Below are 17,951 nucleotides of genomic sequence, written 5' to 3' on the forward strand. Positions count from 1 at the left end.
CCTTCCTAAAGTTGTCATGTTATCTTTCTGGCCACCTGGCCCATGTTCTGACACAAAAGAGACCAGTTTAGTCTATTATTTAAAGCTGAATACACCAATTCTTCTAGAGAAGGCTAAAAAACTAAAGGAAGTACTTCACTGCAGACAAGAAATTACTGTGACCATGACGCTATGTTTCATTAACCGTGAATTATTTTCATTTCAAGTGTCTTTTTATGTCAGAGCAGCAGGTTATGTTGAACGTGAAACCCCAAAGAGAAATTGTGATATATTTAAGGATTGCTACTTTGCATTATTGTGAGCTTTTTGGTTTCTTTCCAGAATGACAACATGGTACGTATTAGAAACAATGACCTAAAATATAGCACACATTTTTTTTAAAGGTTTACTTTCAATTAAAAAAAAAATACTTTTTCATGTATCAGATAAAGCACTGACTTATGAGTAATTATTTTAATTTTTTTCTTTTACCTCTCTTCCCTTCCTTAAAGAAGCACTGTTAACCAACCTCATGATGGATTATTGCTCCCTGCTGCACTAAAATGTGGCATATAACATGCAATTGATAAACTTAAAATTCTTACAAAATGGGGATGATATTAGTAAGAATCAACACATACAGTTCTTACCAGGTGAAGGCACTGTTTTACACATTGTTTAGGTACCGAGTCACTAAGTTGTCACAAACAGTAGGAATACCACACTTGCATTTTATGCAAGACAGGTGAAATAAGTTATCAGAGTCATGTCGTGGATCTGGTAAGCATAATAATCTTGCTAACAAAGAAATTTTCTTTTTTGTGCTTTTATCCACAGCTTAGATTGACATTAGTTTGGCTTTTTGGTTGCAAATAACAGAATAAATTCAAGAAAGAAGAGGCACATATACATATATATACTAGCATCATAGCATCTCATGGAACACAAGTGTTGTTTTTATTCTTCTGTTGTTAAGTCATATCTGAATCTTTGTGACCTCGTGAACTATAGACCACCAGACTCCTCTATCCTCCACTATCTCCTGGAGGCTGCTCAAATTCATGTTCATTGAGTCAGTGATATTATCTAACCATCTCATCCTCTGTCACTCTTTTCTTGTTTTGCCTTCAATCTTTCCCATCATCAAAGTCTTTTCCAGTGAGTTGGCTCCTCCCATCAGGTGGCTGAAGTACTGGAGCTTCAGCTTCAGCATCAGCTCTTCCAATGAATATTCAGGATTGATTTCCTTTAGTATTGAGGTTTTGATCTCGCTGTCCAAGGGACTCGCAAGAGTCTTCTCCAGCATTGCAGTTTGAGAGCATCAGTTCTTTGACTCTCAGCCTTCTTTAGGATGGAACTCTCACATCCATACATGACTACTGGAAAAACCATAGCTTTTACTATATAGACCCTTGTTGGCAAAGTGATGTGTCTACTTTTTAATACACTGTCTAGGTTTGTCATAGCTTTCCTTCCAAGGAGCAAGCACCCTTACAAACATAGGAGGTCTTAATAAAGATATTGGAACCATGCAGTAATAAGCAGTTAGAATCACATTTCCACCTTTCACTTCTTATATTTTTCTTCTGCTGCTTTAGTCTTTCTTCTTTCTAGATTAATATTTTCTGTTCCCTTATCTTCAAGGTCAATAGAAGCTAGCCACCACATAACTCTCATGATCAATGGCTCTTCATTTCATGTCCAGTCCATATGAGATTTGTCCTAATTATACATTCTTATGCTGAGAAATTAGATTAGCCAAACCCAGCTTAGGTGTCCATATTGTCATGTCAAAACAGATGATGACTGCATCTGCAGTACCTTGAATATAAGAAGTAGAGGAGAGGAAGTTGAGTAGAAACTATCATTTTAGTAACTGGAATCTTCCAATGTAAACTAATGCTTTTTTAGTATTTTAATGTGCTAATGTATACATTGTGTATTATTAATTCAAACTCATGCGATACTACCAATGAAAGGCTGATGATCTCTTTCTATGCAAATTATATGAATAGACAAAAGTACATGAAAACTAGAACAGGAAGCTCTTCTTTGAATTCCATTCCAGCAAACACATGCAAAGGTTGTCTACAGAGAAGCTCGATAGTATGACTATTTATATGATTATATTAAATTGATTAATACTTGATTGATGTATACTTTTGTAATGGATTTTGGGATAAATATTGCTAAGTGTGAACAATCAATTATTTAAATCCCATGATTCTTTAGTCTCTATTATTTGGTTATATGAAAGTTCTTGATTTCTTAAAAAAAAAAAAATTCCAGTATTACATATGTATGATAAAAACAATCAGATATAATCTGAATTTGTGATATTTATGATATAAACTCAGACATAATCTGAATTTATTATCAGACCATTTATGGTACCTACTTCTGCACAATTATTACAAGTGTATGAACTGTGTCTTCCTGACAAGATATCATTGGGTGCTTACTATGAAAGAACTAAATTCTGCTAAACAATAAATGTTATGGATTTGGGGGTTTTACACCACACCATAAAAGACTTTCAGTGGTCAAAATTAGTACTAAGCTTATGGGGATGGTAGGGTTCTCTGTGGGGCTCTCTTTAGTCACTATGTCATGTCTGACTCTGCAAGTCCAGGTACTGTAGCCCACCAGGATCCTATATCCATGGGATTTCCCAGGTAAGAATGCTGGAGTGGATTGCCATTCCCTTCTGCAAGGAATATTCCTGACCCAGGGATCAAACCCACAGCTCCTGCATGGGAGGCATTTCCTGCTTGGCTGGTAGATTCTTTACCACTGAGCCACCTGGAAAAACCCCTCTCTGTGGGGTGGAGAGATTAGTTAGATTTCCATACCAGCAGGAGATAAGACCTTTGTCATGGGGTGGGTCCCGTGTCAGTAGCACAGCCTTGATCCCACCAGAAGGAAATGAAAGCTCTTTCTGAGGGAAAGCATGATTGATTTAGGCCCCAGATTTCCACAGTCACATCTCTCTCTGTCTCTTTCTCTTTCTCTGTTACTCTCTCACACACATACACATTCTCACTCACTCACCATGAATGAGAATCTGTGGGAGCAAAAAAGTCGCAAAAAATTTAGACTTTCATGGACTTGAATGCTGACATTTTAAGAAATAAATAACAATTGATTATATGAAGAAAAAAACTAGAATTATTAAAGTGAGCTAGCAACAAGTAAATAAGGGGGAAAAACAGAAAGAACGATATGGAGTACATTATTTAAAAAAAAATAAATAAGTGAAATGAAACAATATATTGTTTCAATGTAAACATGTGATAAAGTATAAAAAGGCCAAGGATGATAAGTTTAAAATCCAGGATGTTATCACCTCTTTTCTGGGAAGGGGACCATTAGGGATTTGAAATCCTGAATGAGGGAAGTGTTGGATGGAGAGTGACAGAATTCCTTAGATTAAGGTTGCAGTTCTTAAATTGCCAGTAGGTTCTCAAGTACTCTGTTATGCTTCAAAGTTTATATGCATGCCACACATATTTTGTATATATATCTATTTGTTGTTGTTGTTCAGTCACTCAGTTGTGTCTGACTTTTTACGACTCCATGAACTGCAGCAAGCCAGCCTTCCCTGCCCTTCCTCATCTCCAGGAGTTGGCTCAAAGTCATGTCCATTGAGTTGAGGATGCCATCCAACCATTTCATCCTCTGTCGTCCCCTTCTCCTCCTGCCCTATATCTTTCCCAGAATCAAGGTCTTTTCCAATGAGTCAGCTCCTTGCATCAAGTGGCCAAAGTATTGGAGCTTCAGCTTCAGCCTCAGTCCCTCCAATGAGTATTCAAGGTTGATTTCCTTTAGGATTTGCTGGTTTGATCTCCTTGCAGTCCAAGGGACTCTCAAGTCATTTTATATACATTTTATACACACACACACACATATATATATATTAAAATAATGAATAAAACTTCCAAAAGGAATTATATAAACTAATATAAAATTAAGTAATGTTTTATAAAATAACTTTAAACTTTGTACTTTAGATTACATGGTAACACAAGGTCTAAATTTATATTTCCCAGGGAGCCATATATCCTGATGTCCTGAAAATTTCTCTTCTTTCTCTGTCTTCCACTTCTTTTCCTCTCTGTCCTCCTTCTTTTTGGTGGTAACCCTGAGAAAAGCTTGTGTCTGCACTTACTTCAATTTTAAGTTTAAGCAATAAGTATATTCTGCAGTATTTCAGTGGTTACCTTAGAGCTCTATGGTTACCTACAACTGTGATGGCAACAATCAGACTTAATTCAGTAAATGGATTTACTTTATGATTTGTGAGTCACAAATCATTTTACTTTTTAATGGTTTCAGGTTAATGAGAAAAGAATGGAAGTTTAGGGAAAAAATAAATATTCCTCCTAAGCCAATGGGACCTCATGGTATATATACTTACTTTAGAGTAGTTTGAATAATAAAACCAAAATTGATTCCAGAATGGAATCATCATGTACCTGAAACTAAAGTAAGTATACAGAACTCAAAATATCCTTAATTGTGTGACAAAACTCTTTTTGTATTTTAAGAAGTGATTTAGTTTCAGCAAAACATTATCTGCTGCATTCAGTTATTATCTAATTCCTCAGTATTTAGTGTAATAAATTTAATTAGTAATTTTTAGTGTTGTAATTGTATAAATGATGTAATAGTTCCTTGCTAGTTTCTTGTTTGAGTATATTTAGTTAACTTTATGACTACATAATTTGTCATCACTGAAACACAGCTTTTTTAAATTAAAACTATGACTAGTTTAATATGGTTGAGATCACCAGATTAAACCTGCAAAAGTTCAGTTAATTTTTAAGACTGGTATTTTACTGTTGACTTGAATTCTCATTTGAAAGTCCAAGGGACTCATAATTAATAGAGTAAAAATGCAAAGCTCAAACACAACTATAACATACCGAAAGCAAATTAAACCAATAATATTAGGTAGTAGGCAAGAAGGAAAACATGTTCATCTTCCTATATTGAACATCATGTAACATCACCTTTAAGAGATTTTTTAATGAAAATTTGGAAGATATGTGAACTTCTTATCGGAAAGATATTATAATTAGTTCTGTAAAATATGACTGTTTGATATTCCTACACAGCATTCCAGTTCACTGCATTTAGTGTGTTACATTCAAGATATTAATGTTTATTTTTATGACTTGATGAATGAATGAACAAAGGAACAAATAAGTGAACAAATTCTTCAGGAATCTATTTTATATCTTCAGCATCACTCTCTTTCAACAGAAGATGTATTCCAGGATCCTAAGTGTCAGAAACTGATTGTTTTTTCTGGTCTATGGCCTGATTCTTTCATGCTTCCTTTAATCTTCTGGTGTTTTCTTTCTCAAATGCTTCTTATAAGTGCATCTGGATATAATGAGGATCCAAGATACCTTCTGAAGCTAGTGTCATTTCATGATTGTATGATAAAGGTTTTTTAAGTAGAACAGCTTAAGTTTGACTAATGTGCAATAGATAGTGACATTCCAAAGATGAATCAGCATTTGAAGAATCTACAAAGAAAATTTAAAATAATTAAAACATGTTGATCTTAGTGTCTTGAATCTTCTCACCTCAAGTATATGAGAAATGACAGGGGTCTACAAAAAGTTTAATACACTATGCCTGCATTTGTGAGGCAGGGTGGACTAGGATCTGACTCTCACTGTGGGATTCTTGCAAGAGAAAAGGACTTAATAACTCTTTGGCTAGTGATGCTATTTTAGGGTCGACCTACATACACTCCTTGGATAAGTCCCAACAATGGATGAATGCCTGTAGGGTTCTCTCTTATCTGATGTGAACTGAGCGGAGAGCAAGTCATCCTGTCCAAGAGCGCCACCTGGAGTCATGGAGGGAACAAAGCGGCAAGGAACTGAAGGTGCACATTCCCAGCTCAGGGCAGATCGGCAAAGGGCCATGGAGAACTGATGTCAGGGGAGAGAGAGCTGGACTGCAGCGAATGTCAGAAGTCAGAAAAGAAACTCTTGCAAGATATCCAGGACCTTAGAGCTGAATGGTGGTTAAAGAACTGTTTTTATCTAGAAAAGAGGGCAGGGAAAGAATTGTCTATGAGAGGTTTCAGTAAACAAATAGAAGTCAACTCCCCATTTTTAATCTTAAAGGCATCTGACCTGAAATAGGCTGGTGTTAATATAATTAAGTCATAAAAATATGCTATTAAATAAAGATTCTGAGTGGTGATGGATATCTTGGACTCAACATTATGATTACTGAATTGTGTGTGTGAAAAACAGTGTGAAGTATCCCTAGAACAAGTTTTATCTGAATGGGCAGGAGAATCCTGACAGTTACCACACTGAGTATATTTTAAAGGAGCAGTGGGTGATAAAAGGAAATTTGCATTTTGGATATGGCAAAAGGAGTTATTCAACCTCCAGTTTACATAAGAAAATGTAAAACTTTCCTTAAAAAGCAAATTCAATTCTCTAATACTGTCAAAGTAAGTGGCTGTGTTCTTTGACAAGGTTGCATTTGGTTTTATTTTATTTCCTCTATTTTTTTTGGATTTATTATCCAAATCCTGTGTCTTGACCAAAGCTGGGAGTGAGGGGCAAATATCACTATCCCACAAAAATTCTGTTTCTAAGAATACATATGAAATCTCAACAAACTTTTGTTATATCACAACTTAACTTTTAAACATTTTAACAGTTAAGTTGAAAACTTAATATTATAGCAAAGAACAACAATTTCCTCACTGTCACCTGCCAGATTCTTGTTGGAGGTGGTGTAATGCACTTTTGAAGTAGTATTTAGTGCTCATTTTCAGCTAAGGTAAGGGAGAAGTAAGAGTGTATGTGTGCTTCTTTATTGTCTCCTTAATGATGAGTGTCTGAAATTGTCTTCTCTTTAATTTAAGGATTTGGAGATATCTTTCATGGTGAAATGCAGTTTCATTTAAGCAATCTGACAAGTCAAAACTTTATACATCGCTTGCAGAGGAAGCCTGCTGAATACATTTCCAAACAGATCTGCTGCTGTAACTTTCAGATGTTTGTTTTAAATTTCTTCTATATTTTTTCAATTTGCTGTTTTACAGAATCACCCAAGTACTTAGCCAATTAGTACTTCATGCTTCATTTTTATCACAAAAACAAAATCATCTGGATTTTCATCTACATTTCTGCTTTCTTTGCATACCCATTGAATTTAGCATCTTTCCTACAAAAGATATAGCAGAAGACCTTACAATAAGTCTCATGAAATAAATTCACATATTTTGAAGATATATCAATATCATATTTTATCAGCAGCTACCAACAGTTGGACAACTTCTTGTGTTATATGTCGGCATCAGTTGTTAATGAGCTCTGCTATGTTGGTATTGCTATTTACAAAATAGCATATTTAAGATTTCTATTCTCAAGCAGCCTTTTCACACTGAAATAACAGTTATTACATTTATGTAAATATGACAATATACTTACAAATTTTTTTCCATGTCATTAGATTTATTTAGGGCTAAAAAAGAATGAGGAATATAGACTGGTTACCAGTTGGCTTACAAACAGTATTTTTATTTTGTTGCAATATAATCACTTTATGAATACATAACTGCAGCATGTAAGCAAAACAACATATTATATGCTTTTGATACTTGGAATTATCTTTATAATATTTATCCAATTGTTGTGACAGTAAGCTAATTTTCCATTTTATAAATATTTTTTCAATCATATTGCCAAGTTGTTAGTTGAGTAACATCCTGAAATATTGCATCAAGCAAGTGATCAGAAACTCAGTTAGGTTAATCATAAATCCATGACGCTTTCTACATAAAAAAGCTCTTATCTTGTGTGTTATAAATAGCACAGTTTATTCCATAAGTTGGGTAAGAATTTGTATATCACTGTGGTAATATGAAAAAAATGTTCTGAAAGTACAAGGGAACAAAGAACAAATGATATATTGGTGATAGAAAACTTTTGAGGGCAGGGATATTTTAATCTGGTCAAAAAGAATAAGAGTTTTCCAGACTAAAAACTATACATTGATTTGGCCTCTGCCCTTCATCCCACTATCCCTCCTTTTTCTTTCTTTTTATAAACTGTACCATTGGTTTGAGTTTTTTGAAGTTTTCAGATAACCATGAATAGCTAGAGATTATTCCTTCATGATAGTAGCGTGTGTTATGAATATTAGGCCCAGTGTCTCAAAAAGAACATTGAGTATTCTCATTTCTTTTCATGGACTGTTAAAGGATCGATTGTTTAAAATTTTACTAAACATTATTTATATTGTACAATAAAAGTGATAGTCTCTGGTGACTGTCAAATTGTGCCCAAATCCTGGCTCGTTACATATCAGTTATGTGATTATATGTTATTTTCCTCCTGTTAGCAGTGGAAAATCACGGCATTTACTTGATAAGAGTTGTGAAGGTAGCCCTGGTCCCTGCTGTCATGAAGAATCAGAAAGCCAAGAAGGTGGTATAAACCACCTGTTTGAGGAAAGACCGAAAATTTCTGTCTCTGGAAAAGGACATCCAGCTTAAAAAGGCACTCTACTGATTTGTGAAATGGCCAAGATGCACTGAGGTGGCGTACAAAAGGCTATCCTCTGTAAGCAGTTGAAAGTGCCTCCTGCAATGAACCAGTTCATCCATTTAACCAGGCCTTGGACAGCAGAACAGCTACACGGCTGCTTAAGCTGGCCATCAAGTAGAGACCAGAGACAAAGCAAGAGATTGTTAGCTGCACTTAAGGAAAAAAAGCTGTGGGCAAAGGGGATGTCCCAACTAAGAGGCCATGTGTCCTTCAAGCGGGGGTGCAGACTGTCCCCACCTTGGTAGAGAACAAGAAAGCTCAACTGGTGGTCATTGCACAAATGTGGACCCTGTTGGGCTGGTTGTCTTCTTCTCTGCCTGTGTCTTAAAGTGGGGGTTTCCTACTGCATTATCAAGGTGAAGCCTAGGCTGGGGCATATAGTCCACAGCAAGATTTATACCAGCATCACCTTCACACAAGGTAATTCATAAGACAAAGGGGTTCTGGCTAAGCAGCTGGAAGCCACAATATCAGGACCAATTACACTGACAGATAGGAGAGGTTCCCCATCACTAGGGGAGGCACTGTCCTGGGTCTGAAATTGGTGGCTTCCTTCCCAAGCTGGAAAAGGCAAAGGACAAAGAACTGGCCACCAAACTGGGCCACGTGTATACTATTGAGTTTTCTGTACTTAAATATAAGTTCTCCTTCAGCCAGTGTTGACTGAGGGGAAAAAAAAAAAGTAGCATAGTGTATATCCATTAGAATGTATGGCTTACAGCATGTTAAAATAAGCCATTGATTTCTGACTTTTGGGTATGTACTATCTTTGACAGTCACTTCACAGGTTCTTCACTTTAGATCGAGAATTATACCCTTCTCCCTATTATCTTTTTCACATAATCTTTACAAAAGCTAACACTGTGCTTTTCAATATCATTTCAAGAAAGTACTTATTTCTCAACAGTCATTCAGTATAAAGAGATGCAATAGACTCTTGCCTCTAAATCCTGTCTGAATTTAAAAAAAATACTAGAAGCTAGTGTTTCCTTTCAATAAAACCAATGTCACATTGTTTTTGTACAGTACCATTAAAAGGTCTCTATCAGCATCTTTACCAAAGGTGCGTCCCTGCCCTTGTATTTGTGCTTCAAATACTTTGCTGATTGTGTGTTCACTCAGATGGTATTTTCAGTCCCATTTATAGTAGATCTTTGTCCTTTATACTAAGGTGTAAATCTATTTTGCCCCTAAAAGTAAAACATCTGGGAAATGTTAATCCCAGACACTCCTTGTCACTATTCTCTTTCATACTTCCTTTGCATCATGCCTTTAGAAAAGGGAAAACTTGAATATGTATGTTGTATGCATGTATATGGGCTTGCCTGGTGTCTCAGTAAAGAATCTGCCTGCAGTGTAGGAGACCCGGGTTCAGGGGTCCGGAAGATCCCCTGGAGAAGGTAACAGCAACCCACTCCAGTATTCTTGCCTGGAGAATCCCATGAACAGAGGAGCCTGGTGGTCTATAGTCGATGGGGTCACAGAGTTGGACCCAATTAAGTGACTAGGCACAGCACCTCATATATCAGTGTAGATAAATTAAATCTACAGGTTTCAAGAAATTTATGTTTAATGAGAAGAGACAAAAATATATCCAAGATGTTGGTACCATTACATGTCACTCTGTAGACTGGTGATAAATGCTACGGGGCTATAGGAAGCAGAGAGGACAAGTAGCGATGAGAGTTGGTATTGTTCATTAGAGCTGATAAAGCAGCCTCTCAGATGAAGTGGCTTTTAAACAAAACCTTGATGAAAGGGAGGGAAGAGCTATGTGAATGTTTGAGGTGCCAGCATTCCAGGTAGAGAGGGGAAAGAGCAAGTGCAAAGCCCTGAGATAGGAGCATGTTTAGGAAAGTGTTCAGAAAATACAAGGAGAATAATACAACTGGAACTGAGTAACTATGAAGATGACGGCAGGTTAAGACGTAATGTCAGCCACGTGGAGAGGTATGAGGCAGTGCTTCTTGGGTGTATTGAATTGAGCACTTCCACTTTTGACAAATGTGTGTGTGTTTATACATATATATATAATACATATTGTTGTTTAGCTGTGAAGTAGCATCCAATTCTTTGAAATCACATATAGAGGCTCCTCTGTCCATGCCTTTTCCCAGGCAAGAATAGTGGAGTGGGTTGCCATTTCATCTCCAGGGGATCTTTCTGACCCAGGAATCAAACCCAAACCTCCTGCATTGGCAGACAGATTCTTTACTGTCTGAGGCACCAGGAAGCCACATACATATTTAAAATAGGGAATTGAAATATGATGCCCCAAAATATGCCTGTTATTTTGAGCTGAAGGCATTTGAAGTTCAACCAATAGGAAAGAAGTCTTCCCAGAGCTTCCCTTATCTGATTAAACTCTTGAGTTATGATGACTGCCATATACATCCCCTCTCCTGGGAAGTTTCAAGACCATGGTAAACAGAAAAAGTTGGCACTGAAATGGACTGGTACAAATACTACTCCATTAGTTTCCCCCATATGTTTGCCTTCCCACAGTTTATCACCTTGGAAGCCTGAAGTCTTTCCTTTTGTCTTGTCTCTTCTCTACATATTTATTATTAACATTCTAGATAAACTAAATTTCTAACCATTCCTTTGAGTTACTCATCACTGAGTTTCTCCTGCATGTATGCACGCTGTATAGGATAATATCCCTCATTTGTCTTTTCTGTTATTAATTTGTCTTTTGTCAGTTTAATTCACAGGGCCCCAGCCAGAGAAACTAGGAGGGCAGAGGAAAAAGGACTCGACTTTTTGTAGGACTCGACTGAACAACAATAGCAAATAGTTTTTGCTGTCTGTAAATGAAAATAATAGTGTGTTTAATCATACACTGTGCAGCTGTGCTTTGCCACTCAGTCGTGTCCAACTCTTTGCGACCCCATGGACTGCAGCCCACCAGGCTCCTCTCTCCATGGGATTCTCCAGGCAAGAATACCTGAGTGGGTTGCCATGCCCTCCTCCAGGGGATCTTCCCAACCGTGGGATCTAACCCAGGTCTCCCGCATGGCAGGCAGATTCTTTACCATCTGAGCCACTGAGGAAGCCTAAGCTATGCATATATAATGCTTTTAAAGCGAATATACCATCCTGACAGGGTAATATGAAGAAAAAATAAAACTAAAATAACTTATAAAAGCGCGCTTCAGTACAAAGGCTCAACTGTACTTTAAGACACGACAAAACTGCTGGATGCTTGCCTTCATGTGTAGAGTCACTGTGACCCTTGTAGCCATATTTGTAGTCTGAATTAGCAACTCAGCACTACAGACCCTTTAGGTTACGGCTATGTGATTGCTCAAAAAGTGAACAGTGCTTGGCAAAATCGAAGAAAACTCAGACCCAACTTCACCTGATTTGCATAAGTTTTGTCTTCTCTGTAATGGGGAAGTAATTTACATTGAAAGTGGTGTTTGAGTCTGAGCCAGACAGTAAAAAGTACTGAAACAAGCAGGGCAGTTCTTTGTGGTGTGGCATTCATTGTCTTTGAATTTCAGAATGTCCTACTGTCTGGTCTTACCAAATACAGCGTGTCACGGTCAGTGAGATAAACAAAGCGCTTTAAATAATTCCAATTTTCTCCCTTGCATCTTGGTAAAGATCTTGGTTTTATTCTTTCCTAAGTGTAATGGGCAACTATTGCAGCCTTTAGAAGAAAAATGCCATGATCAGATATATATTTTAAAAGAATCATCTTTTGATTAAATGTTAAGTGCTAGGACATTAGAATTAAAACTCACAAATCAAATGATTGTATTTTATATACTTTTTGTTTGTTTTCTTTTTCCTTTTATTTTGCCTTCAGTGTTTCAGAATAACATATTTTAGGGAAAATACTGAATTCATTTGAAACAAAAACATTTTACCAGTTATCAAGTTTAAACATTGTCATAGGGAACATCAGTTTGACAGAGTTCAAGGCTGTAGACAATTGGGAAGATAGTCCAGACCTGCAGATTTGGTGTTGATATGTTGAGTTCTAATAGTTTCTATATTACCAACAATTATGGAAAGTAGACAGCAGCTTCTCCACACTCATAAATATAAATCTAAAATTGTGTTCTACCTCTAATGTACTCCACATTGTAATTAACACTATATTGGGGGGAGTGGGTAACATCATGTTCTTTCTCATTCAACAATGAACCAAAATAATGGGGATCATTTTGGCTTAAAATGAGTTTGTTTTTCCTTCCCTCCCACACTGCTTATGTCTCTGGATACAAGCTTTTCCACCCCATAATTCATCCTGAGAGTAAACTGGCTGGGGTAGCCAGGAAGACTGCTCAAATCAAAGAGATATGTGGTCCCAGTGGAGACAGTACTTCTCTCTGAACCTTATATCATACTCAGTTGATTCAAAAAATGGTTGTTTAAGGGAGATGTTTTTTCCTAGGCCCAATTCATCAAATATATCAGAAAACTTTTCACACTAAAAACCTGTGCTTAGCAATAAATCACTCAATAGTATCTGTAAGAGAGGAAAAGAAAAGCTGCTTTAATTGTTTCAGCCCTTAAATCAGTTAAGAAGGACACACCAACTTAGGAATTTTAACAGTCAAATCTTATCTATGAACAATTTGCTAAGTTCATCAAATTTATCAAGACTGTATATGAAAGTATTTGATTTGATGTTAATGATCAAGTATTAACATACTTCCCAGGGGTGCTAGTGGTAAAGAACCCACCATCTAATGTAGGAGACACAAGAGACACAGGTTTGATCCCTGGGTCGGAAAGATCCCCTGGAGGAGTTCATGACAACACACTCCAGTGTACTTGCCTAGAGAATCCCATGGACAGAGGAGCCTGGAGGGCTATAGTCCATAGGTTTTCAAAGAGTCAGACACCACTAAATCTTCAGGCATACATGAAGATTACTAAAAGTGTGGGTCTAGAACCACACAACAATTGCACATATAGTGTTGGGGAATGTATAGTAGTATTTCATTTAGAAGCAGGGACTTTTGAGGTTAACTATCAGGGTTTAAATGTTAGCTCTACTGCTAACCAGATGTGTTACCTTAAGTTATTTTTCTTCTCTATATTTCATTTTCCCTATCTGTAAAGGGATATCTAACTACATGTTTGTTGTGCGAACAAGATAACCCATGCACTTAAAATACTTAAAATGTTTGTTGAATGGGAACTCATATATAAAAATTTGGCATTATTGCTGTAATTTAGAAGATTAGCTGTACTAGATATTTATGTTTCACTTTAAGGAAGAGGAGCAAGATTTTGACACAGGCTGAGTGGAAATATATAAGTGTTTGCTCCATGGTGCTGAACAAATACAGCTTTCCTATGATATAATGAACTGTGATACTTCAAAAAATTTCACTCTTTTAAAGTGGAAAAGTTCACATCCTAGCTTTAATTTCTATTAAATTTTCTGCAGAATAGGCAGCTTTTATTGTTACAACAGGGATTAAGCACCAGATGTATTAGTTGACAGCAAGTTGATTCCTAAAGAAACTCATATATATGGCTCTAGTTTATGCCCTTTTATGAATTTCCAAATATTTAGAAACAAAAAGATAAAGACCATTGTTAGCTTGGTAGTAACAATTAATTCTATAAAATCCTAGAATGGAAATCAGGAGGTAAAGAAAAAATTACAGTTAGAAGCAGAGTAAGTTAGCTTACTCACACAGTTTTTTCAGGAAATTTTAAATTAAGCCTTACTTATAAAGTTAAATGTCATCCAAAGTCATGATAGAAAGATATACCAAAAAATAAATAAAATTAGTGTCAAAATAAATGGTGTTGTCTTTGCAGATTCATGTTAGCCTATGAATGCAGGAAAATAAAAAACTGCTATAACACTGTTAGAACTATAGAAGCACTGTTAATCAAACTGACTTTTTTAGGGGCAAATGCAAGGACTGGAGTGTTATTTCTATGGTTGTTAACTCCCCTGTTTTATGTTATTTGTCCATTAGGTGTTTAAGGAATCCTGCTTCCAACTTATTTGCATAGCACTATTGTTCAATATCCACACTGTCAGTTGGTTGTGTTTTTTCTCTGAATGATGTTCTCATCTGTTAGTATGGATGGAGTTGTCGGCAGCAACAGTAGCAGCAGAAATCACCATGATGTTCTGGAAACCTGTGTAAAGGCAAAAGGATCTGAGAGTCTCAGGAGGGCTGAGGACCTTCTCTTCAGTTACCATTTACCAAGACATGTTTCTTGGCAATATGCATTAGGTGTTTACTATGTATCTTGTGACTTTTTTAGGCAGGGATGCAAACCTGAATGAAGCCGAGTCCACAGTTCCTGCAGCAGCTCCACCATGGAGTAAATTCATGCTTCTACTGAGGTTGCTGAGACCACTCTTCTCCTCTTCTCTCCCTTGTTATTAGTGTCGGTAATTAATTTGAACAAGCCCCTTCATCTCCACTTCAGAGGGAAAGGGATGAGTGAGTACTGGTTATGAAAATGGAGATGAGATTTCTCAGTGGCTGAGTCATGCCCACCTCTTGAGACCCCATGGATGATAGCCCACCAGGCTCCTCTGTCCATGGGATTTCCCAGACAAAAATACTGGAGTGGTTGCCACTTCCTTCTGCAGAAGATGAAATTAGAGTACTGTTAAACCAAACAACTTCCCTATAAACTCATGTTTCTTTGAGAAAGATATTTACCTTTGGTTGTGTCACATTCAAGTGTTCCTATTGATAAGAATCTAAAACTCAGTGTAGACCACGGTGGAGTTCTAGTGGCTTTAAAGCAAAGTTTTGAAGTACCTAAAATCAGATGAATGAGGTATATTAGGAGTGATGATTTTGCCTGAAGATAACTGCTCTCTATACATGCTCTGCCTTAAAATTAAGCCCACACATGTGCATATTATATTTTCTATAACATATAATACCAAAACATTACTTTTATATTTTGACACATAAAAAATAAGTGGGTATGCCAGGTATATAAATGCATTCAAAAGCTAAGTACATGCAATAGTGCATAAAATACATGGGCTCCAAAAATTCTATTAATGTAAATATACCTGATTGATATAGTTTTTAAATATAATAGCTGATATTCCTTTAAGATATTTGAGGTAACTTGGCCTGCCTTATGAAAATTATCAACTTGAGAAGCTATTCTATGTGTTACTAAATGTCAGATGTTCAAAAGAAAATATCTGGTTAGTTTATTAAAAGTCAGTTAAGCAAACTTATGTTTAACCTTCTATTAATACTTCAGTGAAGCTGCCCTGTATAAGGGACAGGGCTTTATTACCTAGGTAGAAATGGGAACCTGAAAGCTACTGAGTACTATAGATTTCCCAGTGTATCATAATTATAGAAACACCTGTGTCGAATAACTCCAAGTTGATCCACTCTAAAAATACAGAGTGCTTAATAGTCCCAAGAACCAAACTCACTGCCAACAAGCCACAGGTGTTCACCACAGGAAGCCATAAAAAATGTGAAGATGAAGGATGTGATGACATTTCCCAACATAATATATATATATATATATATGTGTGTGTGTGTATATATATATATATATATCCCCAAATGAACTTATGCATTTATAATTCAGTTGGTTTTTAAAAATTGTTAATGTGGCATTTAGGTTATTTTTAAAAATAAAAAGCTGTTAAACTTCCAAAATGTGCATAATATGTTAGTTTATAAAATTGGATGCAAAGGGATAAAATCAAGTTAGAATCAGAGTTTTAATATTTAAAATGTTTTATCTTATTCATGATAGCACTTGATTGCCTATTTCCTATATTGAATCTAAAGTTTATGCAGATAAGTAATTATATGAATGAATCTTCATTAAAATACAGCTTTTTGAATTATATTAATTCAAGTAGCAGTCCTCAGATAGACTGTTTGCTGCAATAAAAAATTATAATCATGTTTCTCCTAAGATTTTATTTGTTATTGTTCATATAAAAAATTATATCTAAATTGAGCCGTAATCATATTGTTCCCTATTTCTTTAACATCTACACTAATTTTTCTATTTAATTTCATTCAACATGAAAATAATACTTAGTAATGCATTTTGCAGGCTTTATTAATGCCTTCCAGACATTCATGTTTGTTAACTGAACACACTTGATTATCCATGCTGATGGAAGACTACAGAAGCATGGATAATTGAAAATAGTAAGTAATTCAGAAAATTGCTGTGCAGTCAGATGCATGTTCACAGAAACATATTCACACGTTTGTTCAAATATATCCACTTTGTCAGTTCTGTAAGTAAATGATCCAAAGTGGTTGATATGGTTTCTGCTAAAGTACATGCAGATAATAAAATGCATGCGCCACTGTCTAACTCAACACAGAAAGAGAAGAATGTCTGTATTTCTGCCTTTAGAACCTTATGTTTCCATGTAGGCAATCCAAAGTCTCCTCTAGGTTAGTTCTGTCTGAGATGGTCCAGTTAATACCATGGTGCTACCAGTCTGCAGGGAAAAGTATGGGTTAAGGTTACAAACCAGTTTGACTGGTAGATCTGACCAGTAGACCAGAGTCCGCTCAGTGGACTAGAGAGCAAAATCAGAAGTAACCCCACATTCTGACATTTTAAAAGTAAAGTTCATTAATAAGGTTATTTGTTTAACTATATCAAAAAAATGACAGTGGTGTAATAAGATAGAAGTTTACTTCTCTGTTGTGTTAGGCATGATATGCTAGGAGTGGCAAGGTGATGTTTTTTGCTCAGTCAGGTGAGCTTTGAGGCTTCTTGTACTTTCTTCCTCTGGAGCCTACTGCCAGTCACCTCCTGACATCACCAGAGATAGTTCACCACAACCATATCCACTTCTCAGCCCACAAACAGGAGAAAAGGAAATGGAGGACAAGCAATTTCCATTCAGTGAGGGTGACCGGGGAGGAGCCAGTATCTTATTTCCCAGAACTTAAGCAAGTGAGGCTGTGATTATAGTCTCCAACAAGGGGCTCATTCACTCAACTAAAATGTAGGAGTTCAAAGACTAAAATAAGAAGAGAAAAATGAATGCTTAAAGATAATTGCAGTCTTTCCCATAAGAGATAGCAAAGAGAAAATATTACAGTAAATCATAATGAATAGTCAGGATATTTATCCTCCAGAAATGGTTAAAATCAGGTCGGATTCTGAGGAAAGAAAATGAGATTACTCCTATTGATAGTATGAAACTCCCTATGGAAAGACTCTATAAATGTTAAAAGGTCCCATCTTCCCTGTTGAGGCAGTGACCATTATTATTTCTAATAACTGAGACTATATTCTGAAAAAAACTGAATTTCATATTACATAGAAAGTCAGAAGTTAAAGGGAAAGTAGTCTCTGTATTTTTCAGTGTTTTCCAAGGTATGTTCCCTTGGATAGTAGTTCAGTGAAATAGTTATTGGAAAACTT

At 36.2% G+C, this 17,951-nt stretch overlaps 1 pseudogene; it reads left to right on the plus strand.

The window, feature by feature from the left end:
• Positions 1 to 9,233, plus strand: part of LOC122454304 — an 89,794-nt pseudogene extending 80,561 nt beyond the window's left edge.
• The last annotated feature ends 8,718 nt before the right edge of the window (positions 9,234 to 17,951 follow it).

This window comes from Cervus canadensis, chromosome 16 (genome assembly GCF_019320065.1).
Source record: "Cervus canadensis isolate Bull #8, Minnesota chromosome 16, ASM1932006v1, whole genome shotgun sequence".
Classification (NCBI taxonomy): domain Eukaryota; kingdom Metazoa; phylum Chordata; class Mammalia; order Artiodactyla; family Cervidae; genus Cervus; species Cervus canadensis.